Genomic DNA, 24,422 nt, shown 5'->3' with positions numbered 1-24,422 from the left:
GGAGGCACTTGAAGAGGTAGAGCTGCCCGCTTTCCATCGCCCCAAAGACACTCAGTGCTCCCATCATGTGAAGAACAGGCACAAAAACAAATAGGATGCCACGCTGAATCCCCTGCCCCACCACGGATGGGCAGAGACCCAGGATGGTGACCTCGCGGTCCGTCGGGTGAAAGAGCTCCTGACGCAGGCAGGTTTGCATCCTGGCCCGGATGATCCGCAAGAAACACAACAGCTGTGGAAGGGGAGAAGCAAACTGTTTATTCATGATGGTAAGCTGTGCCAGAGAAGTATCGGCCCACGCACTCATGAATTGGTATGGCAGATAGTGGTCCCAAGGCAAGATGCGCCAATGGTTCTGGGGGTGTACCACGATGGGGCCGGACACTTCGGGTGGAGGAAGTTGGAGAGGCTACTCCGAGGGAGATTCTATTGGATTGGCATGAAGAAAGCCATCGAGAAGTGGTGTCGGGAGTGTGGCCCATGCAGCCTACGCAGAAAGGACCGTGACAGCCAACGGACTCCCTTGCAGCCCATCATCACCAAACGGCCGCTCGAACTGGTCACGCTAGATCATGTGAAACTAACACCTAGCCGGGCAGGCTATATTTACGCTCTTACCATCGTGGATCACTACTCCAGATTCCTGGTGGTTGTACCTGTCAAAGATCTAACGGCCAGGACGGCCGCCAAAACCTTCCAGCAGTACTTCTGTAGGCCCCATGGGTACCCGGAGAAGGTACTGACCGATCAGGGACCAGCGTTTGAAGTGGAGGTGTTCAGGTGTTCAGGAGTTCTGCAATCTGTACGGGTGTGAGAAGATCAGAACCACACCGTACCATCCACAAATCAACGGGATGTGTGAAAAGATGAACCAAGTGGTGATCGACTTACTGAAGACCTTGCCTGTACAGGAACGGAACTTGTGGCCAACAAAATTGCCTGACCTGGTAGACATGTACAACCACATCCCAGTGAATTCCACCAACTGCACTCCAGCGTACCTGATGCGAGGAAGATCTAGCAAGTTACCCGTTGATCTGGACATGGGGGTCCTAACCCCCGAAGATACCTCACCGGATGCAGATTGGGATACAGAAAGGCAGCAAAGGTACCGCAAAGTACAGGAATGCGTGGAAAGAAGTCTCGCTCAGGCCAGACAGAAACAAGAAAGGGACTACAACCAGCATGCTCCTGCGATTCCCTTGTCACCCGGTGAGCAAGTACTCAAACGGAAGAGGAGGCTACACAAGCTTGACGACCAATGGGAAGCGGAACCGTATACCATCCTGCCGTCCGATTTCGACAATACGAAGGTCTGTCTCATCAGAAAAGATGGAGGGGAAACCTCAACGGCAATATCTAGAGACCACCTTAAGATATGCCCTGATAAGTTGAGAGAGAGGGAAACAGATCCAAAACCTCTCCACCTGTAGAAGAGGAGAAGATGATACACACTGTTCTTGGCGATTTTCCCCAGTCTTGGACCCAAATAAATCAGGCCATCGTGGTACCTGTCCTAACGTTTCGTCAACCGAACCTGCCTGAACTAAATGTGGTGCCAGATCATCCGGACCCGCAATCACCGCAGACCCCACCAGAGGATGCCATGCCAACCGTCGGACCGGTGGGTCCTCCCTCTGCTATCGGCGAATCTGCCGTACTCACTGTTGGTAGCAGCAGCCCTGAGAGCCCCACCATGCCAGTGCTACCCAGACTCACTAGAAGCGTAGCTAGAAGACAGTGCACTACACCAGCGGTAGCAAGCATAGCGGGCCCTGTTAGGCCAATAGCAACCCCTGCACTGCGGAGGTCTACACGTAGCACCAAGAATCAAACTCCACTTTGCTGCAAAACTTGGAGGTATTAACGAAAGTTGCTATTTGGTTGAAAATGTTTGTGTAAATATCTTTGTTACAGGTTTAAAAATAGACAACGGAGGGTGAATTGCTCCAAAACTTTCAAAAGGGACCCCTTTGTTTACCCGGGGTCCCTGCTGTTTCAAAGTTACAACCACTGAGCTGGGAGTCATAGACTGTGCATGACCCAAAACTTTCGCAACGTTCAAGTGTCCTCACCTCCCATAAAGGGAAGCACTGTTATATTTACTTGTTCATAGCATTTACTTGTTTATTGCATTTCAAGACTCTGTATGTCTTTTGCTAACATGTATTGTTGTTCTTCTTTCCCAGTTCGGGAGTACTGGATTTAACCCGGGGGAAGTGCAGTGCCCCAGAGTCCTGGTCGTTGCAGTACTGTCGCTCCGCCACTAAGGGGAGTAATGGTATGTCTGATGGCACTAAAGGAGTTCACCTGACCAGGTATCACAGACACACATTACACTTCACACTCCGGCCGCCAGGGGGAGCAAAAGGCCCTATCTACTAGGCCACTCCTCACACTTGGGTAAAACTGGGGGTTGGATAGGAAGTTAGGAAGAGAGTAGCTGGGAAGAGCTTGAGAGAGGACCTGTCAGGGGTGGGACCCAGGCAGAGCCCTAGAAAAGGACAGATCGTTACGGAGCCGTGCCTGTGCCTTACAGCGGCAGACTCCTAAGAGAGGATAAGAAGCGAGGTTTAGTGTGGAGAAGTGAGAAACGGGAACACAGCACAAAGGAGATAGAACCAGAAGGAGTCGTGCCTCAAGATCAGCAACGTCCTTCTGAGGCGCGTAACCGGCGGCCGGAACGCCGAGAAAGTAAGAGACTCCACGCATTACTTTGAACTACGGCCGGGCAGTTAACTTTAGGTTGGCTGTCTCACCTTTACACCTAACGAAGACAACGGAGGCAATTGTGGGAGAGGGGCGTCTCTAGGGTCCCTATAAAATAACTCCAGGCCTACCCCGTCATACGGGTGCGTCCTATCCATATCATCTGGGGGACAGAGAAGAACATCAGAACAGATACGATAGTTGTGAGGAAGAACATCAGAAGCAGACACAAAAGTTGTGAGGACTATCCCGTGGTGCTCAGCAGGGAGGTACTACAACACACAGGCGCTAGAAGGTAGGCACTGATTTCCACCTGCAAAGGAAACTCTGGATGTGCCTTCGGACCGGCCGGTCTCAGCCAGCCCTGTTAGCAGTGCTCTGGATTGCAGATCCTGAAGCCTTCAGTAAAGAGGTAAAGAGACTGCAACCCTGTGTCCTCGTTATTCATCGCACCTTGCACCACGCACCATCATCACATCTTTCATTGGACGCCCCTTAGCAGGGTCACGGACCGGGTCTAGCCACCGTGACAACCCCAGGACCGAGATAGAGAGGCCCGGTACTGAGTACCCCGCGGCCCTGCGTCTGGGGGCGCTCCAACTTGTGTATTCCTATATTTAACATTAGGGACGCATGCGTTTTTGTTTGTTCGCGTTTTGCCGCGTTTGACGACGCATGCGTCGTCTCGTCGTTTGCGGCTTGGTGCGGAAATGCAACATGTAGTAATTTTTAGAGGCGTCAATTTGCCGCCTGGAAACGCATGCGGTCGATTGCGCAAGGATTGCGACAAAAAAATGCATTGCTGTCTATATCAACGCATTGTGATTGGTAATTATTCACTGTCACATCTACACATGTGACAATTTGAATTTTTAATTTTTTTAGAGCTCTTCTACTGCGGCAGAGACTGGGCAGGAGCAGCGGAGTCAAGGTCCGGTGGAAAGATGGCAGCGGGTACGTATACAAGGCTGACTGTTTACTGTATCCTCAGTGGAATATTCTTGAATCTGCCTTTCTTTCCATTCGTATTTCTTTACTTTTTTCTTCTGGAATCCTTTTGTATGTTGACTTTCCTATTCATGCCATTTCTCAGCATCTTTTTTCTTTCTTTTCCTTATGTTAATTGAGCAAACTTTAATGACTTTATTTAATTTTTAGGTTTCACAACGGGAGGATGATCTAATCGACAATGACCTCCTCATCTCCCTGGTCCAGGAGCGAGTCCCGTTGTGGGACACCCGGGATCCACTGCACTCAAACAATGTCACGATCCGGCGCTTATGGAATGAGGTGGCCCAAGCGATGTGGGATGGCTGGGACAACGCCCCGACACGGGTCCGAAATGCATTTGGTAAGTATTGCACTGCAGTGTGAAGCAGCAGAGACCTTGGCCGTACTCACTCGACTGTGTGTGATGACAGAAACTCTCAGGAGTTTCTCTCATCACACACAGTTGTGTGAGCACGGCCAAAAGTCCTTTTTCACAAAATAGTGAATTCATGAGGCTGTTATATGTGCATCATGAATTCATTATTTCTAACACCTGACTTGATGAGTATAGATAGTGTGACAGTCATTGTCTCTTCAGTCTGTGTCCAATGGATACAGCAGAACAGAATCAGGGCGCAATGACATCAACAAGCTTACCAATAAAGCAACATGGCTGCCATTAGGGTTGAGCGACTTTTATTTTTATAGGATCGGGTCGGGTTTCACGAAACCCGACTTTCTCAAAAGTCGGGTCGAGTGAAATCGGCCGATCCTATTAAAAAGTCGGGGTCGGGGTCGGCCGAAACGCGAAACCCAATGCAGTGCAATGGGATACTATGGTTCCCAGGGTCTGAAGGAGAGGAAACTCTCCTTCAGGCCCTGGGATCCATATTTAAGTGTAAAATAAAGAATTAAAATAAAAAATATTGATATACTCACCGTCTGACGCGCCCTGGTAGTAATTGGCATCTTCCGTTCCTAAGAATGGCGCTTGAAAGACCTTTCGATGACGTCACGGCTTGTGATTGGTCGCGGCGGCCCACGTGACCGCTGAGCGACCAATCACAACAAGCCGTGACGTAATTCTCCAGTCCTAAATTCCTCATTCTAGGAATTTAGGCTATGAGAATTACGTCACGGCTTGTGATTGGTCGCTGAGCAGTCACGTGGGCCGCCGCGACCAATCACAAGCCGTGACGTCATCGAAAGGTCCTTCACGCGCTGATTCTTAAGAAGGAAGGCTGCCGGAAAGAAGCCGAGGGTGAGTATATTCCTATTAGGTATATACTCACCCTCGGACGCACCCTGCTTTCCGGCAGCCTTCCTTCTTAAGAATCAGCGCGTGCAGGACCTTTCGATGACGTCACGGCTTGTGATTGGTCGCTGCGGCCCACGTGACTGCTCAGCGACCAATCACAAGCCGTGACGTAATTCTCATGACCTAAATTCCTAGAATGAGGAATTTAGGACCTGAGAATTACGTCACGGCTTGTTGTGATTGGTCGCTCAGCAGTCACGTGGGCCGCCGCATCCAATCACAAGCCGTGACGTCATCGAAAGGTCTTTCAAGCGCCATTCTTAGGAACGGAAGATGCCGGTTACCAGCGGCGATGTCCAGGCTGCGTCGGAGAGGTGAGTATATCAATATTTTTTATTTTAATTCTTTATTTTACACTTAAATGTGGATTCCGATACCGAGTTCCGATATCGCAAACATATCGGAACTCGGTATCGGAATTCCGATACCAGATTCAGAAGATCGCCGACCTCATGGCCGACCCCACACAGGGGTCGGGTCGGGTTTCATGAAACCCGACTTTGCCAAAAGTCGGCGACTTCTGAAAATGGCCGACCCGTTTCGCTCAACCCTAGCTGCCATAACACTAGCAGTATGTGGCCAGTGTTTTATATCAGTATTTGTAAGCCAAAACAAGGAGTAGAACAATTCGAGGTAAATAATGATATTAACATAATAACTAGCACCTCTGCTTTTATCACCCACTCCTGGTTTTGGATTACAAAAACTGATATTAAATACAGATCAAATACTGCCAGTTTTAGGACAGCCTTGGTTTGGAGAGGAAAAAGTTAGGAGACACGGTCAACACAACTAAAACTAAAGTTTATTAATGAGAAATATTATTTTCATATCAGAAAATTACTGGTACAGTTCTAATTACAACAGGACATTTACACAACATTGTCCTGCCATGACACACGTCCAATATCTGAATCAAAAAAGGCAGCAAATTGGTCCCACATGTGACCAACTGCTGTAGTTGACCGCAGCGGGTGATGCTGGAAATCGGGCAGTGGCTGTGCAACTGTCACAGGAGACCTAGGTAGGAAAGAGCTAATAACCCGGGCCCCTGCGATTTCCCTCAGACTAGGGAAACCCTGACTGACCCTCTCCCAGAGTTTACACTGATGGTGTGCATGTCTGGGCCTCCACCCTCGCCCTATCTCCTGTTTCAACCCTAGGCTGCAACCACCACCCACCACCCAGTGAAGAGAACACACTCCAATACCCACAGTTAGCACAGACAAGGATAACGGAAAAATAAGCACCACGCCGCAGTCACTCAGGAATACACTATAAGTGCAAAGGGCAAAACAAATACAAATATGGGAAGGAGAAAATAAGACAAAGGGAAATACACCACCAGCAACGATACTCTAACTACTAGCTCACCACTCCAGACCGAGATAACCACGCACAAGACAGAAGCTATAATCGGCGACGCCCAATGTTCAGGAGAACTATTTAAAGGCAGTGGGCATGGCCCAGCTTCCAATCCGAGCACCAGGTAAATTAACCCCGGACCAGCTAGATAAAATCTAGCTGACGCCAATGAGCGCATAGTGGACAAAAGCAGAATTACCGCTGTCTGTCGAACGACCTGGTCTGAACAGCGTCCGACATGACAGTACCCCGCCTTCTACGAGGGACCCCAGGGCCCTCACGGCTTATAGCACCCGGCTTGTCCGGATGGCGGCGGTGAAAAAACCTGACCAGCCGATCCGCATGAACGTCCAAGGCCTCTCCTCAGGCCCATAACCACGCCAGTGTACCAAGTACTGTAAAGTGCGGCGCACTACACGAGAGTCAACCACCTTGGAGACTTCAAATTCCAAATTACCATCCACCAAGACTGGAGAAGGCATTGGTGTCGCATCCACAAGACCCACCACCTTCTTTAACAACGATCTGTGGAACACGTTGTGTATTTTATACACCGTAGGAAGCTCCACTGGTACGCTACTGGGTTAATGACAGCGGCGACCCTAAATGGACCAATAAACCGTGGACCCAATTTAAGGGATGGTATTTTGAGTCTTATGTTTTTTGTGGATAACCACACCCAGTCATCCACACTCAGGTCCGGACCTGGCACACGCCTACTGTCAGCCACACGTTTGTACCTAGCACCCACACTCAACCACTCAACAGGCGCTGTTTAACTCTCCTCCAGACTGATGATAATTGTGCTCCTAACTGGTCTTCCTCCGGGACGCCGGAAGAGCCCCCCTGACTCAAAGTACAAAATTGAGGATAAAGCCCGTAAACACAAAAAAACGGAGACTCCCCAGACGACTCCTGGTGGTGATTATTGATGGCAAACTCAGCCAAAGGAAGAAACTTCGACCACTCCTCCTGGTTATCCGAAACAAAGCAGCGTAAGTACTGTTCCAAATTTTGGTTCATACGCTCAGTCTGACCATTTGACTGAGGATGAAACGCCGAAGAATGAGACAACTTGATCCCCAGCCGTGAACAAAATGCTTTCCAAAATTTTGCCACAACTGAGACACCCTATCAGAAACGATGTCAGACGGAACCCCATGAAGTCTGACCACCTCCTGCACAAATACCTGAGCCAGAGTCTTAGCGTTAGGCAACGAAGGCAAAGACACAAAGTGCGACATTTTTGAGAACCCTATCAACAATCATCAAGATGACCGTGTTCCCAGCTGAGGAGGGCAAGTCAGTGATAAAATCCATGGAGATTTCCGTCCATGGCTTACTAGGTACCTCGAGAGGAAGTAGTGTGCCAACAGGACGGGAGCGGGGCGTCTTAGTCCTAGCGCACGTGGTGCAAGCTGACACGCATGAGACCACGTCCTGTCGGATCTTGGGCCACCAAAACCGACGTGACACCAACTCCAAGGTACCCCTAACCCCTGGATGGCCAGCCAGGACAGCATCATGATGCTCCGCCACAACCTTTAAGCGGAGATGAAGCGGTACAAACGTTTTGTTGATGGGAAGCTCAGATGGTACCTCCTCCTGGGCCTCGGCAATCTCAGCCTCAACCTCGGTAGTGAGAGCCGAAACCACAACACCCTTTGGGAGGATGGGTACTGGATCTTCCCGAGGCTCTCCCCCAGGAAAACACCTGGACAAAGCATCCGCCTTAGTGTTTTTAGAACCAGGTCTGTAAGTGACAACAAAGTTGAACCGCGTGAAAAACAATGCCCAGCAAGCCTGCCTGGGAGACAGACGCTTGGCAGACTCCAAATAAAGCAAATTCTTATGGTCGGTAATAACAGTAACCTGATGAACCAACCCCTCCAAGAAGTGCCGCCATTCCTCAAAGGCCAATTTGATTGCCAACAACTCTCTGTTGCCGATATCGTAGTTACGTTCGGCGGGCGACAGTTTCTTGGAAAAATAGGCGCATGGACGCAAACCGCTCAAGGATGAGCCTTGTGACAGCACCGCCCCCACACCAACCTCAGACGCATCGACTTCTACAACAAAAGGTTTCCATACATCTGGCTGCACAAGAATGGGAGCTGAAACAAACCTGTTCTTAAGAGATTCAAATGCGCACACAGCAGCCTCAGGCCAAACGGAGAAATTGGTACCCTTTTTAGTCATGTCAGTTAGCGGTTTAGCAATGATAGAAAAATCCTTGATAAACTTCCTATAGTAGTTAGAAAACCCAAGGAACCGCTGAAGTGCTTTTAGGTTATCAGGCCGTTCCCAATGCAACACCGCTTGCACCTTAGCGGCGTCCATTTTAAAACCAGAAGCAGATACAATATAGTGCAAGAAAGGCAACTCCTGTACCGAAAATACACATTTCTCCAGTTTTGCATATAGCTTATTCTCTCTGAGAAGCTGTAACACCTGCCTGACATGATCTAAATGAGTATCACGGTCGCAAGAATATATGAGGATGTCATCTAGGTACACAATAACGAATTTCCCCAAAACATACGAGAACACATCATTTATGAAATGTTGAAACACTGCAGGTGCGTTTGTCAACCCAAATGGCATCACCAAATTTTCAAAATGACCCTCAGGGGTATTAAAAGCCGTCTTCCACTCATCACCTTGACGGACTCTTATAAGGTTGTACGCCCCCCTGAGGTCAAGCTTGGTAAACCACTTAGCACCTGCCACCTGGTTGAACAAATCCGGTATCAATGGCATAGGGTATGGATCACGAACCGTAATCTGGTTTAACTCCCTGAAATCCAGACACAGCCGTAGTCCACCATCTTTCTTCTTAACGAAGAAGAACCCTGCTGCCACTGGAGAGGTTGAAGGCCTAATGTGCCCTTTCCTCAAACTTTCAGCAATGTAATCCTTTAGCGCTTGTCTCTCCGGACCGGAGATGTTAAACATCCTTGCTTTAGGCAATTTGGCCCCTGGTTTAAACCTGATAGTACAGTCATAGGAGCGATGTGGTGGCAACTCTGAACAACCCTTCTCAGAGAACACATCCACAAAATCCAGAAGTGACTCAGGAACGCTTGAAGTCACAGCAGAAACACATGTGGCCAAGCAATTCTCCTGACAGAAATCACTCCACTGAATTATGTCCTGAGTTTTCCAGTCAATAACCGGGTTGTGTGTAGACAACCATGGAAAACCCAGAACCAATTGTGCCGGAAGACTCTTGAGCACCTTACATGTAACCTGCTCGAAATGAAGAACCCCAAGATGGAGTTTAACCTCAGCCACAAACTCAGTAATCTCCCCCTGTGGGAGAGGAGCAAAATTGATGGTGACCACGCGGATAGGATGAGGCAGTTTTTCGATCCTAAAACCAGCAGTGCGCGCAAACTCCTCATCAATGAGATTTGTGGCAGAACCACTATCCACAAAAACAGTGATTGGCAGCTCTCTGCCAGTGACAACAACTTTGGCAGGGAGCATGCACTGAGAAACCATCATGGAGGATATACATAAGCTCAGATTGGACTCCTCCACACCCTCTGAACTTAGAAGTTTTCCGCCGTTGCGTTTTTCTTTGACAGCAGAGGACAGATGTTAATAAAATGACCCGTTTTACCACAGTAAAAACAGGCTCCCTGCTTCCTGAGTACAGGGGCTCGATGCTTAACATGTGATACCCCTGCGATTTGCATAGGTTCCGTGGGCTCACCTGCAGCAACCTCACGTGAACCTAAACCTTCTCCCACAGGCGGCGTCTCATGATCCCCCTGACGCAAACTGCGATCAATGCGGACAACAAGACTCATAGCGGAATCTAGTGAAGCAGGAGTCTCGTACTTCAGGAGGGCTTTTTTAACCCTATCAGAAACTCCATGAATAAAGTGACCCCGCAGCGCGGGATCATTCCACTGTGTGTCGACCGCCCAGCGGCGAAATTCAGAACAGTAATCCTCTGCAACACGCTCCCCCTGGCGAATAGTGCGTATCTTATATTCTGCTAGAGCCATTCTGTCCGGATCATCGTAAATGTGTCCTAGAGCAGAAAAAAAACTCTCCACAGAGTTAAATGTAGCAGAATCAGACAGCAAAGAAAACGCCCATGCTTGGGGATCCCCGCTTAATAATGACAACACCAGGCCCACACGCTGAGTCTCATTACCTGAGGAGATCGGGCGCATACGGAAATACAGTTTGCAAGCTTCACAAAAAGAAACAAATTTACTGCGTTCCCCAGCAAACTTTTCAGGCAAAGGAAACTTAGGCTCAGCAACTTTACCTGTAACTCCGGCTTGCACATTAGATACTGCTAGTCCCTGTTGCTGCACTGCCCCCCTCAACTCAGTGACCTGTAGGGACAGCGCCTCCAACTGGCGGGTTATGGAAATCATGGGATCCATGGAAATAATGTTGGCCAATTATAATGTAACAGGAGACCTAGGTAGGAAAGAGCTAATAACCCAGGCCCCTGCGATTCCCCTCAGACTAGGGAAACCCTGACTGACCCTCTCCCAGAGTTTACACTGATGGTGTGCATGTCTGGGCCTCCACCCTCGCCCTATCTCCTGTTTCAACCCTAGGCTGAAACCACAACCCACCACCCAGTGAAGAGACCACACTCCAATACCCACAGTTAGCACAGACAAGGATAACGGAAAAATAAGCACCACGCCACAGTCACTCAGGAATACACTATAAGTGCAAAGGGCAAAACAAATACAAATATGAGAAGGAGAAAATAAGACAAAGGGAAATACACCACCAGCAACGATACTCCAACTACTAGCTCACCACTCCAGACCGAGATAACCACGCACAAGACAGAAGCTATAATCGGTGACGCCCAATGTTCAGGAGAACTATTTAAAGGCAGTGGGCATGGCCCAGCTTCCAATGTGAGCACCAGGTAAATAAACCCCGGACCAGCTAGATAAAATCTAGCCGACGCCAATGAGCGCATAGTGGACAAAAGCGGAATTACCGCTGTCTGTCGAACGACCTGGTCTGAACAGCGTCCGACATGACAGCAACTGGTTCATCCAGTTCAATGTTGGGTTGCTCCTTAGCCATTATATAATTATGCAGAACCACACAGGCTTTGACCACCTCGTCGACTTTTTCCACTTTTAGATTTATGGCTGATGCAAGAATTCGCCATTTAGCGACCAGAATGCCAAAGGTACACTCTACTGTTCTTCGGGCCCTGGTCAGTCTGTAGTTAAAGATCCTTCTAGTGTGGTTCAAGTCCCGACTGGAATAGGGCTTCAGTAGGTTTTCACACATCTGAAAGGCCTCATCCCCAACCATAACAAATGGCATCGGTGGACCTTGAGTGTTGGGGTGAAGTTGTGGCGGGGGAAAATTGAAATTTTTGCCATACACACGGCGGCCCATATCTGAGTTCTTGAAAGTCTGGGAATCGTTGCCACGGCCAAAAGCTCCAATGACCACGGCGATGAAGCGACAGTTCGCATCAGCTATTGCCATGAGCACAACAGAAAAATATTTTTTATAGTTGAAATACTCCGATCCTGTTCTGGCAGGTTTGATAATGCGGATGTGCTTTCCATCCACCGCTCCTAAACAGTTGGGGAAATCACAAACACTCCAGAATTTTTCCGCAATTTCAAGCCACATGTCGACGGTGGGTAGGGGTATAAACTCATCCCGGAGTACATTCCACAAAGCCCGACAGGTGTCCGCAACTATTCAGGACAGGGTGGATATTCCAAGCCGTTATTGGAAGTGGAGGGATGATAAACTCTCTCTGGTTGCCAGAAATCTGTAAAACAAACCCAAGAAACATTACAATCTATTCTACTTATGGTGTGGTTACGCTAAAGAAAGAAAGGAAAATACCCCAAAAATACATGTCAGAAAACAAAAAATTTGGACTGTCATTGGTTTAGATTTGGAACGTACCTTAATGTAACCAGCAGACGTTCCTCCGGTGGAATTGCTCTACGGAGCTGGGTGTCCTGTCGCCGTATGGCTCCTTGGACACGACCAAGCAAATCCCGGAACGAGTCTTGCGACATCCTTGTGTATTCCTGGAATTTCTCCGGGTTGGCATTAAGCTCGCCATACAGCGTGTGATAGGCTCCACGGCTCTCACGTAGTTCGATAATGGGGTGTCTCCAAAAACGCCTACGTTGTCTCCTTCTCCATCTTTCGCGATTTCTGTCTTGCTCCCAAGCAAAAGCTCAGGCAAGAAACAGCTTGATGCTTAAATCCAGGTTGAAATAAAAGCTCTCCATGCGACGATCCATCATGACACAAGATACAGTAGCAAACTGTTACAATTTCAGTAGCCCTAGGGTCTATATATAGAGATTACATAATACACGCCCTCTGTAGTCCCATTGGCGGTGTCTGGTCATCTTGATTTTTCTCTTGTGAAATTTCTCATCATGCGCACCAAAAACGCAAACGCAGGAAAAAACGCATATAAACGCGTACAAAAGTGGCATTTTTTTAACCGCATGCGATACCGCATGCGTCTAAAAAACGCCGCGTTTGTACACGTTTATATGCGTTTTTTCCACCACTTGCGGATGCGTTTTAAACGCTGCGGATTTAAACGCTAATGTGAAACTAGCCTAAGGGGTGATCTTATTTTAATGTATAAATATATGAGGGGACAGTACAAAGACCTTTCTGCTGATCTTTTTAATCATAGACCTGAGACAGGGACAAGGGGGCATCCTCTACGTCTAGAGGAAAGAAGGTTTAAGCATAATAACAGACGTGGATTCTTTACTGTAAGAGCAGTGAGACTATGGAACTCTCTGCCGTATGATGTTGTAATGAGTGATTCATTACTTAAATTTAACAGGGGACTGGATACCTTTCTGGAAAAGTATAATGTTACAGGGTATATACACTAGAATCCTTGATGGGGCGTTGATCCAGGGAACTAGTCTGATTGCCGTATGTGGATTCGGGAAGGATTTTTTTTCCCCAAAGAGCTTACTCTTTGCCACATGGTTTTTTTTTGCCTTCCTCTGGATAAACATGTTAGGGCATGTTAGGTTAGGCTATGGGTTGAACTAGATGGACTTAAAGTCTTCCTTCAACCTTAACAATAACTATGTAACTCCTTTTCCGAATAGCTATAGCGCTTACCGAATAGCTGCGTCGGCAACCCGGATACCTGGAGCCCTCCCAATAATCAGCTGTTTGGCGCCGCAGCTGCATGTGTCACGGCTGTATGACAATCCCACAACACATGCATGGAGAGCCTGTTTGTTGGGCTGCTACGTAGCTAAAAGCTACTAAGGTATGTTTTTACATTATCGGAAATATATTCTGCATTCTACTCACTATGTAAGAAAAATGTTTCAGTGCTTCTTTAGGCTTTAAATAAAATTGCACAAATTCAATTTACCAGTGCTGGACTAATGAGATCAAAGGTTATAACAGTTGTCTTCTATCCATGACTCATGATTTTGTAAGAGTGGTAGATTATTCTGGTTCATTCAACTTTGTACACAGCAATAATCCATCTGTTTCATTTTAAGCCTTATTAAGAAATGATGTACTGTGTGGTAACACTTGTGCATTAAACTCCAATAACCTCTATTAGTAGTGTTGAGCATTCCGATGCTGCAAGTATCGGGTATCGGCCGATACTTGCTGTATCGGAATTCCGATACCGGGATTCCGATACTCTTGTGGTATCGGGTATCGGGTATCGCAACAACATTAATGTTAAAATGTGTAAAAGAGAGAATTAAAATAAAAAATATCGCTATACTCACCTGTCCGACGCAGCCGGGACTTCAGCGAGGGAACCGGCAGCGTTGTTTGTTTAAAATTCGCGCTATTACTTGGTTACGTGAATTCCCGGCTTGTGATTGGTCAGGTCGGCCACGTTGCCGGGACGCGGACCAATCACAGCAAGCCGTGACGAAATTACGTCACGGCTTGCTGTGATTGGTCCGCGTCCCGGCAATATGGCCGCCCTGACCAATCACAAGCCGTGACGTCACGGGAGGCTGGACACGCGCCCATTTTAAAATGAGCGCGTCCAGCCTCCCGGCTTGTGATTGGTTGACCGCGGCGCAACCAATCACAAGCCGTGACGTCACGGGAGGCTGGACACGCGCCCATTTTAAAATGAGCGCGTCCAGCCTCCCGGCTTGTGATTGGTTGACCGCGGCGCAACCAATCACAAGCCGTGACGTCACGGGAGGCTGGACACGCGCCCATTTTAAAATGAGCGCGTCCAGCCTCCCGGCTTGTGATTGGTTGACCGCGGCGCAACCAATCACAAGCCGTGACGTCACGGGAGGCTGGACACGCGCCCATTTTAAAATGAGCGCGTGTCCAGCCTCCCGTGACGTCACGGCTTGTGATTGGTCAGGGCGGCCATATTGCCGGGACGCGGACCAATCACAGCAAGCCGTGACGTAATTTCGTCACGGCTTGCTGTGATTGGTCCGCGTCCCGGCAACATGGCCGACCTGACCAATCACAAGCCGGGAATTCACGTAACCAAGTAATAGCGCGAATTTTAAACAAACAACGCTGCCGGTTCCCTCGCTGAAGTCCCGGCTGCGTCGGAGAGGTGAGTATAGCGATATTTTTTATTTTAATTCTTTCTTTTACACATTTATATGGTTCCCAGGGCCTGAAGGAGAGTTTCCTCTCCTTCAGACCCTGGGAACCATACAGGATACCGTCCGATACTTGAGTCCCATTGACTTGTATTGGTATCGGGTATCGGTATCGGATTGGATCCGATACTTTGCCGGTATCGGCCGATACTTTCCGATACCGATACTTTCAAGTATCGGACGGTATCGCTCAACACTATCTATTAGTGATTTAAATGATCAAAGTAATTTACTGTTCACTTATTAGGAAAAAAAAGTATTGTGCATCCCTATTTGTACGCTCAACAGAAAAATTCCCTAAAATCTCAGGTTATGCCCAAAGTATCGGTCAAAAATTTGGACACCGCTATTCATGCAGTGCTTTTCTTTGTTCTTAATGGAATGTGCAAATTGTAGACTCATATTGTAGTTTCAGAATGAAGAGAGCAAAACAACCAAGGAACACAGGGAAACAAGGAGTAAAGAAACACATGTGAAATAAACCACAATTTTCTATTTTTTATAAAAACCTGAAAGATCACAGTCTTGGAAAGAATTTCCTATTGCAAATCCTGAAAATGTGAGTCTTCACAGTCTGAGCGGATAACAGCCTCAGAATTTTGATAGCTGAGCGCATATAAATTAGATGATTAGACTTCTTTCTTGAAGCTAAAAATCCTTTCCTTGAGAAGAAACAGGTTTTGGTATGTAGAGTCCTTCATAAAACAACATCGTAGCTGGAGATAAGTAGTGTTGAAAAGAAACCAGAGTTTCTGGAGAAGATGGGTAGTCATTACATTAGCAGGGGAGACTGAAGGCTTATTGGAGACAGATGCTCTCAACAACCAATAATATAGATATTCCTGATAATATAAAGCTTTAATGGGAACATGACTAGTTTGAGAACACCCACGAAGGTAGTGATAATCCGGAGAGAGCTCTGGATTGGAAATTAAAACTTCTTGAATCACAGAAACCCTGAGAAATTTACCCTCTTCTCCTGAAATAGGAATATGCTAATACGCATCTAAAAGGTCTAGACTAGCAACAAAGTCCTTAGCAGAATTTTTTTTTCCATTCTGAATATTTCTGACGGGACTCCTGGTGTTAACCCTGCAATACTCATTTTCATGTTGAAAAGGCACAGATCTGATCAGGAATTCATTAAAGAGTCAGATTCATTTGACAAATCAAAATAAATCATTTGGAGGAAATTGAAGAAATGTTGAGAGTAGCCTATTTGTATGATCTTCAAATCCATTTTCCTGTAATATTCTATGACCAGACATTAAACAAGTTTAATTATTGTGCCCCTACCAAAGTGAAACATCTGGAATATAATTTATACTTGGTAGGGCCTCCATCACTCCTTTTGAACCTATTCTAAAATGTTGAACTATCTTTGACCTTATCGACTTAGACCAAAGCATCTGCAGTTTCCTCTTTCAGAATGAAAGAACCAAAATCTACTCTTTGAGGCCTTGATGAAACACAATGCCTTAATCCTTTTTGCCTGTAAAGCTGGTTATACATATTAGATTGCTGTCAGCTATGTTATGCTTCGGCCTATGTTCGGCCCTCCCATGCCCAGGAGCACTCACTCGGCCAAGTGCTCCTGTGTTGTCTGTAAGAAAGGCACCGGCTGACATTTCAGCGAGCAGCTTATCTCTGTGAGAACAATGCAAGCAGCAGTCCAAAATCAGACTTACACGATTAACATCCTTCCCGATCCCTGTGGCCAGCTTCATTTAGGCTAAGTTGATACAGTATATAATCTCTTCACCCCATCATGACCTTGTGATTTTCCATTTTTGAACTTTCGTTTTCATTTTTTGAGTCCTGAGCTGATGTTTTTATTGACATCATTTTAGGGTAGATATGTTATTTTGATTGTAATAAGAGGCGATGTTGACAGTGAGATGAATGACGCCCTTTCAGACAGCGTGTGTTAAATCCAGTTGAAAGGGAGATTTAACTTTTTAACAGCTGTGGACGGAACACCGATCCACCTGCATCTGTTAAAGGCACATGATGACTGATGAAATAAGTAATCATGTGTGAGTAAAGATGTAGGCTCGGCGTGCAAACCCACTTCAAAGGTATGGCCACGGTTTTTTATTTAAATGTACATCAAAGGGCATGAAGGGGTTAAGCATGGACTCTGCCTTTTGTCCATGGGACCCAGCAGCAGTGTAGAATCAAATGCAGTGTCTACTTGTGAGGCCCCTCCTAGGATGTGGCCCAGGGGTGATGAGTTTGTATTCAGTATAAAGTGTGGATCATCCGCTATAATAGAATTGCATAATGAATGTTCTGGGGACACACAATCTTTTTTACTTAAAGGGAATCTATCTGTAGGATCAACCCTCCTAAGCCGTCTATATGGGCATGTAGGTCATAGGAAGCGGAATAAAATGATACCTTGATATCTGCGATCTTGTGTCTTATTACAGAGAAATCCATAGGGCATGAGGAGGATGTTGCCTGGAAGATAACTGCATCCAGAGAATATTATAAAGTTTGTCTTCTTGCAAACACATTTTTGCAGCTCTTGTAAGGGGTATACCGGGACCGTGTAATACTCCACTCCCTTCTTTAGTGTTAATATTCCCTTTGCCTATATTTGTATAAATGTAAATACTTGTCCTGCTATGTATAATAGTTCTGACATAGGGAAAGTGCAGTACCCATGTAGTCCACAAGATGGAGTGCTGATAGACTCTAGTTAGTTTATACACTGTACATAGTTTACTATAGGAGGGGTCAGCTGTAGTTAAATGAGGGGAGACTTCCTCTAGGAGTCAGGTGGGACAGGGTGCCCAAACCGTCTGGACGGGCTATAGAGCCCAAGATAGAAGCAGTGATCACATAACGTTCTAAGTTGGAGCCCAGCCATCCAGTACCATTAGGACAGAACAGCAGCAGTACAACAGTAGAGAGAACTGGAGCTGAAAGGAATATCATGGCAGTACAGACGGGCAGGTCGCTCACCATGTGGTATCTTATAGCATGGGCAGATGCCCTCAGATCTGGGGTGAGGGAACCCCCAAGCGAAGTAAGTCCGGACAGGGAGGACGCTGAGGAACTGTATGATACTGTCCGACCCAGGCACGTGCCGTATGACAAAGAAAGAAGTACAGGGCAAGAGGAAGAAGTGTGCATAAAGGAACCTGTTGATGATGCTGTAATGAATATGGATGTGCTGTGTAAGGAAACCAGTAAAGTTGTTCATTTGAAAGTTGAAATGGACTGTCTTGATTTCTGCAAAGCCGAAAGTGAAGCCACAGGTATGTAGAGCAATGAGTATTATTTTTATTTCTATTAAAATAATTTTAAAAGACTTTTTACTGTGTTTTGTCTTCACGGATATACAGATATATTGCTACTATATGAATAACACTGTTGAAGAAATCTACTCATCCGGGCTAATGCATTGCTATATCAACCTTGATAAAATAATTTTTTCTTTGTTAATATATGGAGAAAAAAAATTATCTTTTGTTCATTTATAAAATAGTTATCTCACTTTAGCTTGCTGGCAAATAAAGATTGTCTTAAATTCGATATTTGATTGACTGTAAACAAGTACTGAGGACTAGATAGGGTATAGAGTGGTATTATACACCGTGTATTGCCCATATGGCCCCTGTGGTGGGAGCGAGGATACCCGAGGTGTGTCTTTTTCCCCCCAGTTGGGACCATTGGTCTTCGGAAGTAACTCCTGACAGGGGTCTGTCCGTGGTACCAAGCTAATGGTGCTTTACCCACTACCCCATAATCGAAATACTCACTTATAATGAACTAAAGTAATAATCTGGCACTAATATTTGATTTTAAGAGAATTATTTTTAAGTACAGTGCCTTACGAAAGTATTCGGCTCCGTGGAACTTTTCAACCTTTTCCCACATATCATGCTTCAAACATAAAGATACCAAATGTACGATTTTGGTGAAGAATCAACAACAAGTGGAACACATTTGTGCAGTTGAATGAAATTTATTGGTTATTTTAAATTTTTGCGGAAATTCAAAAACTGAAATGTGGGGCGTGCAATATTATTAGGCCCCTTTACTTTCAGTGAAGCAAACTCACTCCAGAAGTTCATTGTGGATCTCTGGATGATCCAATGTTGTCCTAAATGCCTAATGATGATAAATATAATCCACCTGTGTTTAATCAAGTATCCGTATAAATGCACCTGCTCTGTGATAGTCTCAGGGTTCTGTTTGAAGCACAGAGAGCATCATGAAGATCAAGGAACACAACAGGCAGGACCGTGATACTATTGTGGAGAATTTTAAAGCCGGATTTGGATACAAGATGATTTCCAAACATTACAAGGAGCACTGTGCAAACGATCATATTGAAATGGAAGGAGTATCATACCACTGCAAATCTACCAAGACCCGGCCGTCCCTCTAAACTTTCATCTCAAACAAGGAGAAGACTGATCAGAGATGCAGCCAAGAGGCCCATGATCACTCTGGATGAACTGCAAAGATCTACAGCTGAGGTGGGACAGTCTGTCCATAGGACAACAATCAGTCGTACACTGCACAAATCTGGCCTTTATGGAAGAGTTCTTAAGAAGAAATTCATTTCTCAAAGATATCCATAAAAAGTATTGTTTAAAGTTTACAAAAAGCCACCTGGGAGACACACCAAACATGTGGAAGAAGGTGCTCTGGTCAGATGAAACCAAAATCTAAATTTTTGGCAACAATGCCAAACGATATGTTTGGCATAAATGTAACACAGCTCATCACCTTGAACACACCATCCCCACTGTCAAACATGGTGGTGGCAGCATCATGGTTTGGGCCTTCTTTTCTTCAGCAGGGACAGGGAAGATGGTTAAAATTGGGGTTATACAGAACTATTTATTTTTTCTGATAGGCCTAAGAACTGACAGGCAAGTAGTTGCCAACTACTTGCTTTTTCTGCTCAGTGCAAGCTCACACCGCTTCAACTGGCAATATTGCTGCTTCTTTTCACATCATGCTAACAAAGCAGCTCTTCCTGGCTGCCCTGATGACAATCAGGCTGATTGACAGCCAGCTCACCACAGTTAGGCAGCAGGGAGCTGGCTTTCAGTTATCATGACCCTAACAGTGACATCCCTGTCAAAAGAGCAGAGCGGAAGAGAATCAATTACTCTGTCAACATGATGCCACCAGTGACCATTTTGAGCTGGCAGAGATCGGCATTGGGCCCAACAGGCAGTTAGTTAGCAACTATCTGACTGTAAGTTCTTGGCACCATAACAAAAATAAAATAGTCCTCTATAACTCCTTTAAACTCTAAAAAAATAATTAGATACATTCCGAAACAAATGAAAAGTGATATTTTGCAGTACAGAACAATCATTTTCTCAGGAAATGGCGTAATGAAATATCCTTGTGCCATGAGAAATGATAATGTACGTCATGTTATTCATTTACTCTAGAAGAGTGAAATGAAAACTGTAAATGTAAGTACGAGGGTTAGTCATGCCGGCTGACACAATCACTTCTCTTCCTTATGACCTTTTACCTACTTTCTGCAGCACAGTGAAGTCCCTATTACTCATTACACTTGTGTGTATCCATCTAACATATTTCTGTAGCTAGTCTGCAAACACAACCTTGTTCTTAAAATGTAAGCTAGTGATACTAATATGGGATACTTGGTAAAGCAAATGGGGTTCTAAAATATTGCAATAACCATAGGCAAGCTGATTTTGGACTGCCTTTTATTTTGTATTTAGATGGGGGTTTTATAGGTATGGGTTTTGTACCATAAACCAAACAAACATATGTATATTAGACCACTGTAATTCAGAGTAAAGCCATGCCTTCTGTATTACAATCCTTGCATCCATTCCAAAGAAATCCCTTATCCAATTTTATGCAAATGAGGCTGGGCGCTGCACTTACTGTACTTCTTTCTCTCTGTCCTCTTTCCATCATTCCCTGCCCATGGCTGTCTGAATCTCATTTTCTGGCAGATCATTATTTTCTGATTGACCTGTCTCCCCCATCCAAAATCTTGTGCAGGGGTTGTCAATCCCTGTACAGTTAAATTAAGGCTAGGTTCACATTAGCGTTTATGTACGCAGCGTATCATCTGCGTGTGCAAACGCATGCCAAAACGCATGCAAATGCATGTTTATGCTGCATTTTTTGTCCACATGATCTTACGCATGACTGCAAAAAAAGCTGCGTGTGCATGCGTTAGTATGCGTTTTTGTATTGTTTATGCGCAGTATTTCCCAATGGGCGTGGCTTATGTGATTTCTATATATAGACCCTGCACAGATGAAATCCTCTTCTTTGATGCTGTATCCTGCTGCAAGATGGATATTAGCGCGAAGAGCTTCAATCTGAATCTGGATTTATCACTGAAATTGGCTTTTGCTTTTGCTGTGGCTTGTGATGAAGAAAGGAGAAGAGAAAGACAGAGAAGGCGTCGTTGTCGCTATTGGCAACACCCCATTGTTTAAGTCCGAGAGAGCCATGGAGCCTACCACTCATCATACACCGGGCTTCGTGAAAACCCACAAAAGTTTTTTGAATACACGAGGATGTCTGAACACAGCTTTGATGAATTGCTGCATTGTGTGCAAGGATCCACCACCAGGCAGGACATGCAACTATCTAGAGCAATTCTTGCTGAGGAACGTCTGTTGGTGACCCTAAGGTACATAATTTTGAAAAAGAAACTAATTAATATCTACTATATAATTGTCTAAGGGTCACTTCCGTCTGTCTGTCTGTCATGGATATTCATTGGTCGCGGCCTCTGTCTGTCATGTAATCCAAGTCGCTGATTGGTCGTGGCTAGTGTTGAGCATTCCGATACCGCAAGTATCGGGTATCGGCCGATACTTGTGGGAATTCCGATACCGAGATCCGATACTTTTGTGGTATCGGGAATCGGTATCGGGATTAATATCAATGTGTAAAAGAAAGAATTAAAATATAAAATAGGGATATACTCACCTCTCCGACGCAGCCTGGACTTTACCGCCGTAACCGGGAGCCGTTGTACCTAAAAATGCGCGCTTGAAGGGCCTTAGATGACGTCACGGCGCTCTGATTGGTCCGTAGCGGTCGCGTGACCGCTACGCGACCAATCACAAAGCAGTGACGTCACCTAAGGTCTTTCAAGCGCTTGAAAGACCTTAGGTGACGTCACTGCTTTGTGATTGGTCGCGTAGCGGTCACGCGACCGCTACGGACCAATCAGAGCGCCGTGACGTCATCTAAGGCCCTTCAAGCGCGCATTCTTAGGTACAACGGCTCCCGGTTACGGCGGTAAAGTCCAGGCTGCATCGGAGAGGTGAGTATATCCCTATTTTTTATTTTAATTCTTTCTTTTACACATTGATATGGATCCCAGGGCCTGAAGGAGAGTTTCCTCTCCTTCAGACCCTGGGAACCATACAGGATACCGTCCGATACTTGGTGTCCCATTGACTTGTATTGGTATCGGGTATCGGTATCGGATTAGATCCGATACTTTGCCGGTATCGGCCGATACTTTCCGATACCGATACTTTCAAGTATCGGACGGTATCGCTCAACACTAGTCGTGGCAAAACAGCCACGACCAATCAGCGATGGGCACAGTCCGGTGGAAAAATGGCCGCTCCTTCCTCCCCGCAGTCAGTGCCCGCTCCGTGCTCCCCTCCAGTCAGCCCTCACGCAGGGTTAATGGCAGCGGTAAAGGACCGCGTTATGCCGCGGTCTAATGCACTCCATTACCGCTGCTATTAACCCTGTGTGACCTACTAGGCAGCATGAATAGTAAAATTATCTAATGTTAAAAATAATTAAAAAAAGAAAAAATCGTTATATACTCACCGTCCGTCGGCCCCCGGATCGACAACAGGCCTTTTCCGCTCGCGACGCTCCGTTAACCGGTCCATGCTGCGATCTCGCGAGATGATGACGTAGCGGTGTCGCGAGACCACTACGTCATCATCTCGCGAGACCGCAATGCACTCTTGAGACCGGAGCGCACGAGTAGCGTCGGTAACAGCTTCGCTTGGATCCGGGGGGTCCGGAAGGTGAGTATATAACTATTTTTTATTTTATTTCTTTTTTTTAACAGGGATATGATGCCCACATTGCTATATACTAAGTGGGCTGGGCAATATACTACATGGGCTGGGCAATATACTACATGGGCTGTGCTATATACTACGTGGCTAGGCAAAATACTACATGGGCTGTGCTATATACTACGTGGCTGGGCAATATACTACATGCGCTGGGCAATATACTACGTGGCTGGGCAATATACTACATGGGCTGGGCAATATGCTACATGGGCTGTGCTGTATATTACGTGGCTGGGCAATATACTACGTGACTATACAACGTGGGCTGTGCAATATACTACGTGGACTGCGCAATATACTACGTGGGCTGCGCAATCTACAACGTGGGCTGCGCAATCTACAACGTGGGCTGCGCAATCTACAACGTGGGCTGCGCAATCTACAACGTGGGCTGCGCAATCTACAACGTGGGCTGCGCAATCTACAACGTGGGCTGCGCAATATACAAAACGTGGGCTGCGCAATCTACAACGTGGGCTGCGCAATTTACAATGTGGGCTGCCCAATCTACAAGGTGGGCTGCGCAATCTACAACGTGGGCTGCGCAATCTACAACGTGGGCTGCGCAATCTACAACGTGTGCTGCGCAATATACAACGTGGGCTGTGCAATATACTACGTGCCAAATGAAAACAGTCGCATTCAAGGAGATATCTTCAGAGTATTTTTAGCCAAACAAATGGTTTTTTATTATTTAGAAAACACCAACAATTTAATTAGAAAATTCACCGCAGTGTTGCAAGGTAACGATTCAACCCACTGGGTCTTTTTCTAACCTTACTGGAACAGAAAGAATATACACAGTGTCAATAAAATTTAATCAAAAAACATAAAAAACACACAAATATGTACAAGTATAATGTCCCTATTCAATAGAAGTTATAACATGTCAGTATAATAGTCGATAGGACGGCAGTATTACGGGACCCCTAAACAATACTGAAGAAACAACATAATAGATATCACCAGAGGTGTCATTGGACCTGTCAGGTTTGTACACATACTCTAGGGTGGATTTTAGAAAGTAAATACTGGAACTTGGCATATTCGGTGTGTCCATGTAATAAGGACTAAGTGCACGGAGAACACAGAGGGAATCGTATCACAAAAAGAGAAAACAGTATAATAGTCGATAGGACGGCAGTTTTACGGGACCCCTAAAAATACAATTATACAATTATCATCGTCTTATTGTTGGAGCCCTGGGTGGTCACATAGATATGTCTACAACAGTATATAACACAATGGTGGTGGACATAGATGGCAGTAAATAAAGCGGTTGGTACTGACCTTATGAAAGTAGAAAGTGAGAGGAGGGTAAAAATCCCTGGA

General features: G+C 46.0%; 1 long non-coding RNA gene across 1 annotated transcript in view; it reads left to right on the top strand.

The window, feature by feature from the left end:
• The first annotated feature begins 263 nt into the window (after positions 1–263).
• Positions 264–24,422, top strand: part of LOC143796063 (uncharacterized) — a 34,710-nt gene continuing 10,551 nt past the window's right edge. Inside the window, exons 1-3 of the long non-coding RNA XR_013220441.1 lie at positions 264–269; positions 3,595–3,663; positions 3,868–4,060. This is a non-coding gene — a long non-coding RNA (uncharacterized LOC143796063). The remainder of the gene's footprint in view (positions 270–3,594; positions 3,664–3,867; positions 4,061–24,422) is intronic.

The sequence above is a fragment of the Ranitomeya variabilis genome, chromosome 1 (assembly GCF_051348905.1).
Source record: "Ranitomeya variabilis isolate aRanVar5 chromosome 1, aRanVar5.hap1, whole genome shotgun sequence".
In the NCBI taxonomy this organism is placed as follows: domain Eukaryota; kingdom Metazoa; phylum Chordata; class Amphibia; order Anura; family Dendrobatidae; genus Ranitomeya; species Ranitomeya variabilis.
This window is presented reverse-complemented; position numbering and strand designations above follow the sequence as displayed.